General features: G+C 47.2%; 1 long non-coding RNA gene across 1 annotated transcript; it reads right to left on the bottom strand.

Moving 5' to 3' along the window:
• Positions 1-274: 274 nt before the first annotated feature.
• Positions 275-14,858, bottom strand: LOC142201399 (uncharacterized). The gene is made up of 3 exons (XR_012715519.1): positions 14,800-14,858; positions 11,422-11,557; positions 275-645 (listed from the first exon to the last, which is right to left on the bottom strand). It is a non-coding gene; the product is annotated as an uncharacterized LOC142201399 (long non-coding RNA).
• Positions 14,859-16,928: the final 2,070 nt, after the last annotated feature.

Here is a 16,928-nt window from a genome sequence, read left to right as displayed (position 1 = left end):
TGCTCTTTGCTCTGCAGTCGGAAAGCCACCTCTACAACGCAGGCATGGGAGGCTATTGTTGTTTTAATGGCATTTACTCTGTAGCCAAAAATGACATGTCACCTGTATTCTATGTTTTGGTACAATTCCAGGGAAAACAAATTTATATGGTTTTATTTACATTTTAACCCCGTAACAAAAACCCAAAACTGTGCCAATATTATGACACCCATAACTTTTTTTCTAATTCCGTGTATGGGGGTGCATAGGGCTTTTTTTTTTTTACAGACCCAGGTATACCCCCCAGGGGGCCTTATCCCTAATGTAATGCATTACAAAATATTGGCACTTCTACTGCAGGCTGCATACATGTAGAGGCAGAGTAAGGGCCATTATATAACATGCTGCTCGCTGTGGGGCCATTATATTACATGTGGGCAGTGAAGGGGACATTCTCCTGAGTGTGGGGGCACTGAGGGGACCATCAAATAACTTTTACTGAAGGCTCCAAACAAAGCCTTATAAAGGTTTATAAAATAAGTGTTGCCTATTTGGAGGAGTCCGGTTGAGACATTTGATCACTAGGGGGCACATCGCTTGGTCTAGAGCACTGGCACCTAATGATCTTGTAGTGGAGTCTTCACACCATTGAGATCTCACATAAACCTAGAAACAAACAAAAACCTAGTTAAACATTGTTTTGAGGTTTATTTTTAGTCAAATGTATAAAAAAAAAAAAAAAAAAAAAAAAAAGGACATTCCGGAATTTGATGTGACAGCAGAGACATAAGCCCCATGTAAAACAATAAATCCCCCCCCCCATATGTTATTTAAGTGTTCCCTTCATGAGACTGACCCATTTGTCACACATCCTGCACCTCTCCCACCTCACACAACCTGAACCCCTCTATCATGCTCACACACAGCCTGAACGGTTGTGACTAAATACTAGATGCCCAGTGGCGTAACTAGGAATGGCGGGGCTCCGTGGCGAACTTTTGACATGCCCCCCCCCCGAACGACACCGACGTCGAAGACCTCGACCGGCCCCCTCCTCCGCACTCTATTATGTCCCTTACTGCCCCCTGCACACAGAATTATGTCCCTTAGTGGCCCCTGCACACAGTAGTGGACACCCATAAACAATTATTATACTCTGGGGTCTGAAAAGACCCCAGAGTATAATAATCGGAGACCCAGGAGAATAAAAACATAAAAAATTTCTTACCTGTCCCCGGCTCCTACGCTGTCTTCTCCGCTGCCGTTCTTCTGAAATGACGTCAGACATCACATGACCCGGGACGCAGGCCGGGTTCATGTGACGTCAGAGACGTCAGAAAGGAGGCCTGGCAGGATCGTGGAGAGGTAAGTAACAGTGTTTTTTATGTTTATTACCTCTCCCGGTCCGTTGATCATTATACTCGGGGGTCTGCAAAGACCCCCGAGTATAATGATGGTATTTGTGGGGCCCGCAGTGTCACTTACCGATCCCAGCCCAGCCAGAATCGGCAAGTGAATAGGGTCCCTAACAGCCTATAAAGAAAAAAAAAAAAAAATGCAGCGGTAGCGGCTGTCACCGGGCCCCCTAATGGCCCAGGCCCTGTGGCAGCTGCCTCTATGGTAGTTACGCCCCTGTAGACGCTGTAGGGACCTGGTCCTTACCAGGTCTAGTATTTAGCCGGCTCAGTGTGAGTTGTCTATTTCCCCTTACTGGTAAGGACCTTTTTCCCGCCTGGTGGTCGGGTCCTTAACCGAGATAGTATTTAGCCAGCTCACAGTGAATTGGCTAAATCCCGTACTCCAGAGGGACCAGGTCCTCACCAGTGATAGTATTTAGCCAACTCTATGTGAGCCGTCTATTTCCCATCATTTGTAGGGACCATTTTTGCCCCCTATAACACGGCGTATACGTTCCTAACTCCCACTGAAATGAATGGGATCTTTTTCAGAGCGCAATCTGCTCACACGTGTATACGTGCCAGATTGCACTCCACGTTACATCGTGTGAACGCACCCTCACAGTGAATTGGCTAAACCCCGCTCTCTGTAAGGACCTTTATAATAGCTGGGCTCCGGCTTCAGTAATGTTTGTAAATCTCACAATAAAGGGACAAGATTAGATCATAAGAATTATAAGATAAAGATAATATGTGTCTTATTATTATTATTCCAACAATTGTTTGGAAATCAACAATAAAAGCGGTAAAAATATTTTTCAGCAAAAAGTGTGAGGGAGTTTTCCTTTTCCATGTTTCCTATACATACAAGGTTTCATACCGGTGAGGTCCTTCCAGTGATAGTATTTAGCCGTCTCACACTGACCTGGCAATTTACTATACTCCGTAAGGACCTTTTCCATCTTTCCTATGCTTACAAGGTTTCATACCGGTGAGGTCCTTCCAGTGATAGTATTTAGCCGTCTCACACTGTATCCATGTATCATATACTGTACTTAGAAGGTTTCAGATGGTATAAGATAGAGTCAGTGTATGAAGAGATCTGTGGAGAAAGAGAACGTTGCATTGTTTGACGGTCCGTGACCCGGCTATGTGAATAGCCTCATTGAATGTAAGGCTGCCATGTGATGACATGACCATTATTCAGTGTAGTGTGAATGTAGGCTTATAATATGAGTCCTGTATACTGTTTATATATAGTAGATAACCGCTGTATTACCCAGAAGCCGCACGGCTTGTAACATCGGCAGCAGTTTTGTGAGTGAAGCCACTCTTTTCTGGTAATATCTAGAGATGAGCGGACGCCGTTCGATCGAATAGGTATTCGATCGAATATCTTGGCGTTCGATGTATTCGTTCCCAATCAAATACAAGGCCGCATACGCAGTAAAAATTCGTATCCCCTCCCACCTTCCCTGGTGTGTTTTTTGCACCAATAACTGTGCAGGGCAGGTGGGACAGGAACTACGACAACGGAGGCAGTGAAAAAAATGTAAAAAAAACCCATTGGCTGCCGAAAACAGGTGATCTCCCAATTCATAAGAACAGTGTCGGCCATCTTCGTCTCATTCTCGTGTTGGAGTGATAGAGTGTGGCGTCAGACTGTCAGTGCGATACAGTGCTTTGTTAGGGCTCATTCACACGGAGTAACGCCGGGCGTGTATCACAGCCGTACACACCGGCGTTACGGCAGACTGCCGAAAACTTCCCATTCACTTCAATGGGAGCGCTCCCATTGAAGTGAACGGGAAGTGTTTGGCAGTCTGCCGTAATGCCGGCGTGTACGGCTGTGATACACGCCCGGCGTTACTCCATGTCAATGAGCCCTTAGGCAGGAATTGAGAATAATAACAGCTCTTTTCAGAGCTCAATTAATAGCTAGCTAGCAAATCATGCAGCATAGCAGCAGGGGACGTGGAACTAGATACCCAGCTGGGTATCAGCTCCACATTATACGTACTAGAAAGGGGCTACCAGCAGTGCCCCTCGCCAGCACCAGGGTACGTGGGAGAGGAGGTGGATACCCAGCTGGGTATCAGCTCCAGAGTCCAGGTACTGGAGAGGGGCTGGCAGCAGTGCCCCTCGCCAGCACCGGGTTACGTTGGTGAGCACGTGGAACTGTATACCCAGCTGGGTATCAGCTCCACATTATACGTACTAGAGAGGGGCTACCAGCAGTGCCCCTCGCCAGCACCAGGGTACGTGGGAGAGGAGGTGGATACCCAGCTGGGTATCAGCTCCAGAGTCTAGGTACTGGAGAGAGGCTGCCAGCAGCAGCAGGAGACGTGGGTGAGGATGTAGATATCCAGCTGGGTATCCACTCCATAGCCCAGGTACTGGAGAGATTCAGTCAGGAACCAATTTACTCTTCCTCATCCTTCTCATCCTCCTACAACCCCAGCCCCTACTACTGAATGTTTGAAAAAAATTTATTTTTTTTAATTGAAATAATTTTTCTCATGCATACCCCCCACAGGGGCCTGCAAATTAATGTTTTAGGGCTCCCCCCACAGGCGCCTGCAAATTAATGTTTTAGGGTTCCCCCAAGGGCCAAAAAATAAAACCCTGCTGCTAAAAGGCTCTAGTCAGCCAAAGGGCCCAAAGCACTGCTTTTTAAAGGCTCAACTCACCCAAAGGACCAACAAATCTCTGCTGCTGCAAGGCTGAACTAAGTTCAAGGGCCTAAAACTCTGCAGGTAAAAGGCTGAAGTAACCTGAAGGGCCTCAATTTCTGCTGGTAGCTCAGCTTAAGGGTGTGTAACTTAATTTGGAAGCGCTCATGTTAAGGGCCTTAAAAGTGAATTTTGGAAGGTCTTACCACATCACACACATCCACAACGACAGTTCGGGGTGGGGACTAAAGGATTTCCCATTGCCTATTCCATCTGTGGTTGTCATGGAGAACGTGGTTTAAAAGGGGTGCTTTTTATTGTTTGTTGAGCTTGAATTGGGGTTTGTGTCCATCCATTTGGGGAGTAAAGAAGGTTTCCAGGTATTTTCCCACTTTGATAGAGGTTTTTTGGAATGTGAAAGTGTGTAGTTGTTAGGCTGTGATAGTGGGGTAATACAGTGACTTGGGCTTGTTAGATGCCCCCCAGACATGCTTCCCCTGCTGTCCCAGTTGCATTGCAGAGGTGTTGGCATCATTTGCTGAGGTGTAATAGTGGACTTGGTGACTCTCCTGAGTCGAATGGTAGGATCCTCTGAAACAAAGCATTTTCTCCCATAGACTATAATGGGGTTCGATAGTCGAATATTGAGATGCTATTCGTAACGAATAACGAACATAGAATATTTTACTGTTCGCTCATCTCTAGTAATATCCAGCATTCACTATACAATTGTATAGTAAAGTGTGCTGAATGTATCTTAGGGCGGGTTTACACCTGCGCCCAGTCTCCGCTTTGCAGGTTTCCGTCTTCTTTGTTTGCGAGAAACTGGACAGGAGACAAAAACTGGCAGTCACTTTTCATTTGAATGGGTTTGCAAAGTGTCCGCCCGTGAGCGTCTTCTGGCATCCGCGGCGAAACCTTTTTTTTTTTTTTTTCCCCAGACACAAAGTCCTGCATGTCCAACTTTGTGTCCAGTTAAAAAAAAACAAAACAGTTTCGCCGCAGAGATTTGAAGACGCTCACGGCCACTCACAAGCGGACACTGGCTGCCGGGTTTCCATCAGGGTTTCTCGGGCACAAGATGGAAACTCACAAAGCAGAGACCGGGCGCAAGTGTGGACCCGCCCTTAGATCAGTCCTATTTTGTGAGGTCTCAGCCTAGAGTTACATGAAGGTATAAATTAAAGGGATTATTGGGACTATGATATTGATTGCTGTGGTCTCTTCTCTACTTACCAAGCACAGTGGCATACACTGTATAGAGGCCGTGCTTAGTATTACAGCTCATCCCCATTCATTTCAATTAGATTGAACTGCAGCATGGCCGTGTGACGTACAGATTCTAACTGAGTAGAAGTGGAGCTCAACAGCATATTCCTAGAATACTCCTTTAGGCCGGGGCCCCACGTTGCGGAAACACAGCTTTACTTGTTGCAGTTTTTTGACTCAAAGCCAGAAGTGGATTGTGCAAAAGATATAGGAAGTTCTTATACTTCTACATTTCCCATTCCTCTTGTAGCTATTCTTGGCTTTGCCTCCAAAAACTGCAACAAAATAAGCAGCGTTTCCGCAACGTGGGGCCTCACATATTAGTAACCCTTAGGCCGGCTTCACACGGACATTACAGTATGGAACGCTGAAGCTGCGAGGAAGCCGGAACTCCTAGCATCATAAACAACTATACTGCTGGGAGTCCAGGTCCTGGTCTGGGAACCACAGCTGACAACCAAATGTGTCCATGTGAAGCCGGCCTTAGGGTGCCATTACACATGTGATCTTTATTCACATTAGCGCATGTGCTGTTGTTTCTACTCTGATCAAAAACACACCTGTGTAATAGCAGCCCTAGGGCGGGTTCAGGCTACCCTTGTTAAAGGGGCTCTATCAGCAAAATTTTGCTGTATGAGCCCCACATATGCGTGAATAGCCTTTAAAAAGGCTATTCAGGCACCGCTAACCTTATTTTAAACCCCCGTCCCGTTTTAAAATAAAACTATAAAAACATATAGGTAAATCATACTTGAACATCCACGGGGGGCGGTCGCGCACGATACGACATCTTCTAGCACACCTACCTCTTCTTTCGGCGACGCCCTCCGGTCCTGGGTCTTCCCGGCTTCATCTTTATCTACTTCCAGCGGTTCAAATCCAATTGGTTGAAGTCCGGCGCATGCGCAGTAATGCTCCCTCTGGAGCTACTGCACATACTCTGGCACCATTTTTCTCAATGGCAGTGCCGCCGGAGTGTGCGCAGTAGCTCCGGAGGGAGCTCTACTGCACACACGCCGGATTTCAACCAATTGGATTTGAACCGATGGAAGAAGATGAAGCCGGGGAAGAGACAGGACCGGTGGGCGTCGCCGAAAGAAGAGGTAGGCGTGGCAGAAGATGACGTCGGATCGTGCATCACCGCCCAGTGTGCAAGTTCAAGTATGATTTACATATATGTTTTTATAGTTTTATTTTAAAACAGGACGGGGGATTAAAATGAGATTAGCGGTGCCTGAATAGCCTTTTTTTTAAAGGCTATTCACGCATATGTGGGGCTCATACAACAAAATTTTGCTGAAAGAGCCCCTTTAATGTCCGTTGATGGATGACCGCAACGGACATTAACTGCAGCAGAGAAATGGACAGAGACAGTCAGTGTCCATTCAAGTTAACACTAATGTAGACAACACGATGGCTGCTGTCTCCTGTCTGTCCTCAGTCTCCCATCTGTCCTCAGTCTCCCATCATTTAAGTTTAGTTTTGTGACTGAAGAATAAGTTGTGCGCACCGGACATTTTCCTTCCTTTACAAAAATAAACAAAAATTACGGAAAAAACACAAGAGACAGAAAAAAGGAGACAGAAGACGGCGTCCTTAATGGGTTTTTTTTTCTTAATATTCTAGTCAATGGGAACAGACGCAGGAGGATGAGGAGACTCCATCTATGTCTGTTGCTCTCATCCTATGACAGGTAACAGTAACGGACGTGCATAACAGTAGTGTGAACGTAACCTTACTCCATCATGTTCTAGGTCTTCCACTACTGTATGCAGAGATCCTGTTGTGCCTTGATGAGTCAGAGTCGCTTTGGTGACACAAGAGGTGGGGATGGGGTAAGTTATAGCGAATTGGTGGATTTCTTACTATTAAAGTTATGACATTCAGAAAACACTATTTACACATCTATTTTTTTAATTTTTTTGCCCAAAAAATAAAATTTGTTAAAAATAAAAAAAAGTCAAAACAACAAAATAATAGCAAAACATGAACAAACTCAGAATCCCTTTAAAAAGTGACCGCTATCATTCAAACGCATTGTTTTATGACTAACACGGCAGAATAGCCTTAAGAAAGGCTATTTGTCTCCTACCTTTATCAGTCGTCTCCGGCCCGCCGTTCGGTAGAAATACCGGGTTTTTACCGGTATGCAAATGAGTTTTCACAGCACTGGGGGCTTCCCCAATGCTGCCAGAGAAGTCTCTCCAGCAATGCCTCCATCTTCAACAGCAACCACCTCTTCTGCGTCTTCTCTGGGGTCACACTCCGGCACCTGCACAGTCTGCTCTGCCATTGGGACGCAGACAAAAGCCAAGTGCACAGGCTGGCGGCCATTTTTTTGGAGGCCGCTACGCTCGCATGCACAGTAAGCTCCTGTAGTTGTATGGAGAACAGGAGCGTACTGCACATGCACGCGTAACGGCCTCCAAAAAAATGGCCGCCGGCCTGTCCACTCGGCTCTTGCCTGCATCCCGAAGGCAGAACCGACTGCGCAAGCGCCGGAGTGTGACCCCAGAGAAGACGCAGAAGAGGCGGTTGCTGTTGAAGATGGAGGCGTCGCTGGAGAAAGTTCTCTGGCAGCATCGGGGATGCCGCAAGTGCTGTCTGAGCGCTTCCCCCCACCCCACCAGTGCTGCAGAAGAACTCATTTGCATACCAGTAAAAACCGGTCTTTCTACCGAACGGCGGACCGGAGACGACGGATAAAGACGAATAGCCTGCACGTGTCAGCTATTCCGACGTGTCAGCTAGGAAAAAAAAAAAAAAAAGTGTTTAAATGATAGGATCCCTTTAAATAATTGTATCCCTTCCCGACATCTGTAATAGTACATGCCGGACCTTTAAAGATGGCGGCCATCATAGCCACTGGGTCTTCACAGTATTGGAGACCCGATACTAACGAGTGCAGCTATAACTACATCCAGGTATATCCCACTATCCCCCATGTCCCTCCGGTGTACCCCCACATTACTAACAAGCACTGCACTATCCCCCCCATTACTTTTTGTACATTGCAGCACATGGAAACTATATGTATATCTAAAGTAGAAAGTCCGCAGAGGAAAACTGCACATTTTACGTGAAAGGCCTTGTAGGAAAATCGCAATGTGTTTCCACAGAGGTTTTTCCTGCAGAGCTTTTTGGCTGTGGCCCCCTATGTGGGGCTTTAACCTAAAGCACATTGTCAATCACCTCTGCACCGCCAATGGAGGAGTTTCTTTGTGCCTCTTATGCAATCCTTAGGCCGGGTTCACACGGGGTATTTTGGATCGGAACCTGAGGCTGCCTCAGGTTCCGGTCCCAAAATACAGGTGGCTGTGACTGGATACCAGTGCACTGCACCAGCATCCAGTTGCGCACTCCGCTCCGGATTAGGTCCAAATGAATGGGCCTAGTTGGGAGGAGGGAGTGTCTTCAGGCGGATGTCGTGAGGTGTCTGAAGAATGAACATGTCCGTTCTTTTTTCTAGGAGCTGGAACAAACGGCTCCCAGAAAAAAACTGAGCAAAAAAAAAAAACCTGTGTGAACTTACCCTAAATCCACCAAGCATCAACCATAGCTTGCCATCCATTAAAGTAACACAGCTCTAAATCCCCCCCCCAATTCACCAGGCACCCCACAGTTTGCCATGCACCCATCTCTCCGCCACAGTGAATTGTGTACCCCACATCCACCCTGCACAGGGTCGGACTGGGGTGTTTAGGGCCCACCAGTGGAATTGTTTTTAGGGGCCCACCGCCAGGACCCCTGTAGATGAGTTGTACAGAGACAGGATGGCTAAAGGTAATATCAGGAGCCGGCTGCTCGCCTGCCATACGATGTGTACCACTGCACTACCTAAACCCACTGCTACATCCTGTATGGCAAGAGAGCAGCGTGGCTCCTAGAATTGTCACCATTACCTGTAGCCGCACTGTAATGAAAAAGCTCATCTGCAGAGGTCCTGGCTGTCAGATTCCCACAGATGTAATATTGATGGCTTATCCTGAGGACAGGCCATAAATATTAGAAACATGGATAAATCCTTTAAAGATATTGTCCAGGAATTGGAGCAACTCATGTGCCGGGCTGGAGGTTTAAAATAAAAGAGCATACTCACCTGTCCTCAGCAACCCGTTGTCCTCGGCCAGTGTCCATTCAGTCTCGTGCTGGCACCTTCTTGCTTGGAGTCCTGCACATCATGTGACCGCTAAGAGGAATTGGGTACAGAATTTCCAGAAATGAGGTGTTGCCATCAGACCGAACAGACAGAGGCGGAGGACAACAGGGTGCTGGGGACAGGCGAGTGTGTGTTTTTTTTTTTTTTTTTTTTTACACCTCCGTGGCTGAGGTGTAATAATGAGGGATGAATCAGCTGTTTGAGTGAATCGTGACATCTGTGCAAGCGCCGTGACCCCTTCTCTGTTTACACAGTATCGTACATATCACAGTGGCCATGTCATGTAACTACAGCCTCGTCCTATAAGCGTCTATGTGACAAGGCTGTAATTGCACCACACGGTCACTATAAACAGACAGCGTGTGATATAAACAGGCACCATGGCCCCTTCATACAACTGATCAGGGGGTCACTTATCTCTTATTGATGATTTATTCTGAGGATAGATCATCAATATAAATAGGCTTAAGGAGTTTTCCAGTACAAGGCCCCACGTGGTGTCCTGCAGCAAAAAAGCGCTGCGGGAAAAACCGCGTCCATGACGCATCACGTTTCTTGCCGCAGCCCTTTGCACAGAAAGTTTGCAGAGCTTTCCTCTCTATTTTCTGCTTCAATTATATTGAAACCGCCAGAATTTCCATAGGCATGCTGCAATGTCTAACTCTAAAACCAAGACTGCTTTGGAAATTACAGCATGTATCTTATTTTACCGCAAAGTGTGGATGGGGCTTCATATGGCGAAAACACCACGGGAAAAGCCGACAGTTCCTGCAATGTGAATGGGATTCTAGCAAATCCCATCCACACGTTGTGGAAAATTATGGGCAGTGAACATGCTGCGATTTCCAAAACCGTTGGGGTTTTGGAAATCGCTGGAATATCACTTATACCTACGAAAACACTGATGGTTTCCCTATAGGTGTAATGGAAGCAGAAAATGAAAAGCGCTGCGGGAAAAAAAACACAATGCGTTGCTGCTGCGGTTTTTTCTGCAGCGCTATTTTGTTGCAGTTTGCAACGTGAGGCCTTAGTCTTAATAAAGCCCAAGTGCCACTTTCATTAAATTAATTGCCCCCTCATAGTATGCCCCTAATTCCCCCTGACATAAATACTGCACCCCTAATATCAATGACTACCCCCTTATGTTCATAATGCCTCCTAATATAGCCTCCCCTTGTATTCGTAATGTCCCCTAATAACCCCTATAAAAATGACCCCCCTTATGTTCATAATGCCCCCTCCTTATAATTATAATTTCCCACTCCAAACAACCCCTTGTACTATTAAAATACCCAAAACTAAGCTTTAAAAAAAAAAAAAAATAATAATACTCACCTACCTGCGATCCTGATGAACGGAGGTGGCCACTTTACATCCAAGTGCAGGACGTCTGTGTATCAGCACAGTCGATCTAGTTAAAAATAAGGTATATTAATGGCGGTGCCTGGACCCAGAGCAGCGCCATTGGTGTAACTAATGTTTTGTGGGCCTGGGTACAAACTTTTGTCCGTGGTCCCCTATCCCCTTAACTAGAGTGAATTCTTGATAGTGGCGGTTATGGGCGCTAAAGCAATATCTCAGATACCTGAAAGAGATACAGCTTTAGTACCCACAACTGCAGCTATCAAGAATACGGTGAGAAAGCAGCGCAACGCCCCACATGTAAGCAATACTGGGACAGCATAACGTGCTCCACAGGGGCCCCCAAACAGTATGATGTGCACCACAGTGGCCCCCAAACAGTATTACGTGCTCCATAGTGACCCCCATACAGTATGATGTGCACCACAGAGGCCCCCAAACAGTATTATGTGCACCACAGAGGCCCCTAAACAGAATTAGGTACTCCATAGTGACCCCCAAACATTATTATGTGCACCACAGTGGCCCCCAAAACAGAATTATGTGCTCACCAGTGACACCCCCCACAGTATTATATGCTCACAGGGTCGTGACTAGAGTGGAGTTGCTCCTGGTAGGTATGATGTCACAGGAAGGGGCGTGGCCTCTCAGAGGAGGGCAGAGTTTCGGCCATCACTGCTCTGTGTTGTATAGAGGAAGCCGGAGCCGAGCTCATGAAGCTGGAGAACAGAAAGCAGAGAGGATTGTCTTGTGGTAATGGAGGATGGAAGAGAAGAGACAGGTTTGTTTTACATGAGACGACATGTTGGATGAGGCTGAGGGGAGAGAGTGATGTAGTTACATGGGACTGCACATTAGATGAGGCTGAGGAGAGAGAGTGATGTAGTTACATGGGACTGCATGTTGGATGAGGCTGAGGAGAGAGAGTGATGTAGTTACATGGGACTGCATGTTGGATGAGGCTGAGGAGAGAGAGTGATGTAGTTACATGGGACTGCACATTAGATGAGGCTGAGGAGAGAGAGTGATGTAGTTACATGGGACTGCATGTTGGATGAGGCTGAGGAGAGAGAGTGATGTAGTTACATGGGACTGCATGTTGGATGAGGCTGAGGAGAGAGAGTGATGTAGTTACATGGGACAGCATGTTCCATGAGGCTGAGGGAAGAGATTGATGTAGTTACATTGGACTGCACATTGGATGAGGCTGAAGAGAGAGAGTGATATAATTACATGGGACTGCACATTGGATGAGGCTGAGGAGAGAGAGTGATGTAGTTACTTGGGACTGCACGTTGGATTAGGCTGAGGGGAGCGAGTTTTTTATGGGACTGTATCCCGGAGGGTCTGGTGGATTGGATTGATGTTTAGGGTGGTATAGGAGTCGTTGGCATAGAGGGAGACGGGGTCCTTTAGGTGTTTCTGGCATTTAAGGGGGCACAGGAGATCTTTGGGGGTACTGCTGCATCTAAGAGGGGAGGCAGTGGCGTGCACAGTATTACATGCCCAGCAGTGTCCCCCATTCAGTATTACATACCCAGCAGCCCCCCCCCCCCCATATACAATATTACATGTCAAGCAGTGCCCCCCCCCCCAACACACACATTATATCTCCAGCAATGCCTCCCCCCCCCCCAGTATTATATGCTCCCAACAGCCCCCTCCAGTGATATTATTCTACACTGTGGTCTCCTCAGACCCCAGAGTATAATAATCGGAGGCCCAGGGTAGGTGAATAAAAATAACAAACCCTAATACTCGCCTCGCCTTTCCTGGGTATCCTGGCTCCGGCTGTCTTCAGCATCTTCCTGACGTCTCTGTTGAGTCCTGTGATTGGTCCTCAGCAGTCACATGAGGGGTCACTGACATCATTACGCCGCTGCGCTCCATCTGACTGCTGGGGCCTAATCTCAGGCCTCAATCACATGATGGAAGACGCCGGAGAGGACGCAGAGAGGTGAGTATATCTATTTATTTTAAGTCACCTCTCCTGGGCCAGTGTCTATTGAAAAAGGGCCTGGCAATATGCCGGTGCCCCTTTTCATTTACAATATATATAGTGGTCGGGGAACCAGGCTTTCCCCTGCTGCTGTCACATAGTGGTACTGGACCCCGACTATCTCTAGCTGGCTACTGGCCCCGTGTCTCACCGGGCCAGGTCACGATCGTTACACCCCTGGCAGTGGGTCTTTGAAGTACTGCTGGTATCTAATGGGGGGCACTGGGTCTTTGGGATACTGCTGGCATCTGGGGGGGGGAGGGGGTCTTTGGGGTACTACTGGCATCTAAGAAGGGGCAGGGGCCTATGGGGTGCTGCTGGCAACTAAAAGAGAAGGACAGGGATCTTTGGTGTGCTTCGAAGGGGGGGGGTGCAGTTGGCATCTGAAGGAGTGCATGAGTCCCTTGGATGCTGCTAGCATCTAAGTGGGCAGGGGTCTTTGGGATGCTGGCATCTGAAGAAAGGTAGAGGTCCTCGAGGTGCTTCTGACATAAAGGGGGAGGTCCTTGGGGTGCTATTAGCATCTATGGTGTATGCTGTTGGCATGGATAGGGGCAAGGTGTCCCTGGCGTACTTCTGGCAACTAAAAGGGGCAGAGACCCTGGGGTGCCATCGACATCTAATTATGTTGGCATGCATCCTTGGTGTGCTTGGGCATCTACAGGGGGGCGATGTCCTTGGGGTGCTGCTGACATCTAATGGATGAGCAAACATCCCTGGGGTGCTGCTTGCATGTAATGGTGGGGAGGGTCCCCAGGGGGGCCTGCTGCATGCGTTTGTGTGGGTTCCCAGGGGTATTGAATTTGTGTGTTGGGGTCCTGGGGTACTGCTTGTATGTGAGAGGGAGTTCTGTCCCAGGGTGCTGCGACCTGTGTCCTTGTTTGGAGGCCCCTGGGATGCTACCTGTGTGTGTGTGAGGTGGTTTTGGTGATGGCCCCTTGGGTACTTCCACCTGTGGGCATGTGGCGGAGGTTCCAGGGTACTGCTTTGTTGTGTTTAGGTCATTTGGGTGCTGCCTTCATGTAAATGGGGGATTCCTGCAGTGCTGTTTGTATGTGGGTGGGGGTTGTTCTTGGGCCCTGAGATGTTACCACCTGTGTGTGTTTGGGGATGCTGCCTGTGTGTTGGAGGGGTCCGGCACCTTGGATGTTGCCACCTATGTGTTAGGGTGCTCCTGCTGTATACTGAGGGGGACTGCCATCTGTAGCCTGAGAGGGGCAAGGGGGGCTGCCATCTGTATGATAGGGGAGATCCAGGACCTGGGGGCTGCCTCCTGTGTGAGCTGTAGGTATAAATATTCTGCACTGCTCACTCTCCAACCCTGCAGTGATCACTAGCACCAAACTGATGGTCATTGCTGTATAAAGAGGTTACTCACAATGCAGGAACTCCTTTAGAGCAGAAAGAGTCCCTTCACTAGATGGGGGCAAATCTTAAGACATTACTTTTCTGTGTGTCATAACTGAGTGTAAACCCTTGACTGTGACTCTTGCACTTGGGGTTAGTCGTGGTCAGGTTATGACTGCAATTAACTCTTTCTAGTGCATGAGTTAGCAATTCTAACAAATGTCATGGTCACTTTACTCTCCCTGTACAGCAGGTGCAACCCTAAGGAAGATTAGGGCAGCTATACTTTATTTCAGGGGTCAGCAACCTTCGGCTCTCCAGCTGCTGTGAAACTACAACTCCCAACATGCTCCATTCACTTCCATGGGAGTTCCAAGAACAGCAGAGCAAGTATACATGCTGGGAGTTGTAGTTTTACAACAGCTGGTGTGCTGAAGGTTGCCGACCCCTGCTTTATTTGTATAGCAGGCTGCCTGTGTTCTCCCCCCCATATATTCATTAATACAACGTGCCCCCCGAAGACCACCAAGTGTGCCTGGTGAGCTGTATTCACCACTGACTCCCCCAACCTCCTGCAGTCAGTGATTCCATCTAAGTGATTGAATTGCTGATTACCCAAGAAGGGGTTCATCACAAGCTTGACATGACTGTGGTTAAGGCCCCACGTAGCACCTGTAGCAAAAAAAAAAACACTGTTGGAAAAACAGCAACACATCAGGGTTCTTCCTGTAGCGCTTTGTACAGGTTTCCTCTGTGGACTTTCTGCTTTAACTATACCAATAGGGAAGCCGCCGCCGGTGTGTCCTGGGGTATAACTGGCATGCTCCAATTTCCAAAACCATGACAGTGCAGCGTATCCGCTGCATCTATTTTACCGTAAAATGGGGATGGGATTGGGTTTTTTTTTTCTGCCACGTTTCTTCCACGGTGTTTAAGTGGTGTGGGGAGCCAGCCTCATGGAGTTATCCACTTTCTCAGGGTAGGCCATCAATATTAGACCTGCAGGGGAACCCCAACACGTAAAACCCCTGCATATCTCCGGTACAGAGATTGTAATGGCGCATCGCTGCAGTACCTACACTCACCACTACAGTTTGTACAACACCAGAGATCTGCAGGGGCCCCCACACATCTAATACTGATGGCCTATCCTGAGGTACTATCCTTTCAGTAGGAGGCGGCCTCACATTCTGGTTCTCCATTAATTAAAAAAGAAGGTCACTGGACTAAATTTGTGGTTAGATTCACATCGGCCGCAGAAATCGACAGAGAGAAAAGTCCTGCACGGAGGATTGTTCTCTCTGCCCGTTTCACTATAGAAACGGCTGACCCCATTAAGTCAATGGAGTCCACTGGTGTCCATGAGTAACCGATGTTTTAGCGATCTGGCTTTTCATCATTCAGGTCACATGACAGATTTAAAGAGGACCTTTCACCTCCTGGGGCACATGCAGTGTAATACACCGCTAGAAAGCCGAAAGTCGTACTGTGAGAGTGGTGAGGAACGCTTCCTCCCCTCCTGATAGTACTCGTCCATAGAAGTAATCGTTGGAAATAAGCAATGCCCCTCAGTCTCACAATACAGCGCAATAGATGCTACTGTGAAGAAAGGCGTTCCTGACTGTCTGTTAGAAACGCCCTTCTGACAGTGAAGAACTACGGTACCGGCACAGAAAGGGAAAGCCGATAGTGCGCTGAATTCAGCACACTGTTGGTTTTCTAGTGGTGTATTACACCGCATGTGCCCCAGGAAGTGAAAGGTCCTCTTTAAACAACATAGAACCTGGCGCACATGTGATCCTGTCTTTACTCTAGTAACCCCACCACATGAGACGACAACGGCTGGTTTATTCCATGAAAGCAGGTAATACTAGACCAGGACAGGTAAGTTGGTAGAAGGGAGGGGGTTGATGGACTACGTTGGTAACTAGTGGAGGTGGTTTTTTGTTTAGTTTTGGGTTTTTTTTAAATATGGATAATGAGGATTGTGCGGATGGTTTTATTTCAATAAAATATAAATTTTTAAAATGTGTGTTTTATTAATATTACTGTAAGCGGAGCTTATAAGATATAGGTCCTATACTGAATAACCTATGGAGAATATACCGATACCATGAACCTACCTGCAGCAACTCCATTCTAGTCAGTTCTGTATTGAGACAGCTAGAATGGAGTTGCTGCAAGGAGGACCTACCTATAGCAACTACAGAATATACCCAGACCATGAACCTACCTGCAGCAACTCCATTCTAGTCAGTTCCGTAGTGAGACAGCTAGAATGGAGTTGCTGCAAGGAGGACCTACCTATAGCAACTACAGAATATACCCAGACCACGAACCTACCTGCAGCAACTCCATTCTAGTCAGTTCCGTAGTGAGACAGCTAGAATGGAGTTGCTGCAAGGAGGACTTACCTATTGTAACTACAGAATATGCCGAGACCATCATGAGCCTACCTGCAGTAACTATATACTGATAAATCAGGCGCACAGCGATACGTCAGAATTTAGCTCTATATCAGTTATTAAATTGCCATATATTTCCATTATCACTTACAATAAGTGGCGCAAGTTATAATAAACACGTAAGGCTGCGGCGTCACCGCCCTGTACACAGCATATGGCAAATATATATTTATATAGGTATATTTTATGTAATTATATCAGTGCCAAATGTATACATGTCCAGGAATGTGTTTTTCCTATATTTTTATTGATATTATATACATATACAATGTCTCTCTT

This window comes from Leptodactylus fuscus, chromosome 4 (genome assembly GCF_031893055.1).
Source record: "Leptodactylus fuscus isolate aLepFus1 chromosome 4, aLepFus1.hap2, whole genome shotgun sequence".
NCBI lineage: Eukaryota > Metazoa > Chordata > Amphibia > Anura > Leptodactylidae > Leptodactylus > Leptodactylus fuscus.
The sequence above is the reverse complement of the archived record's forward strand: the minus strand, read 5'-3'. Positions and strand labels throughout refer to the sequence as shown.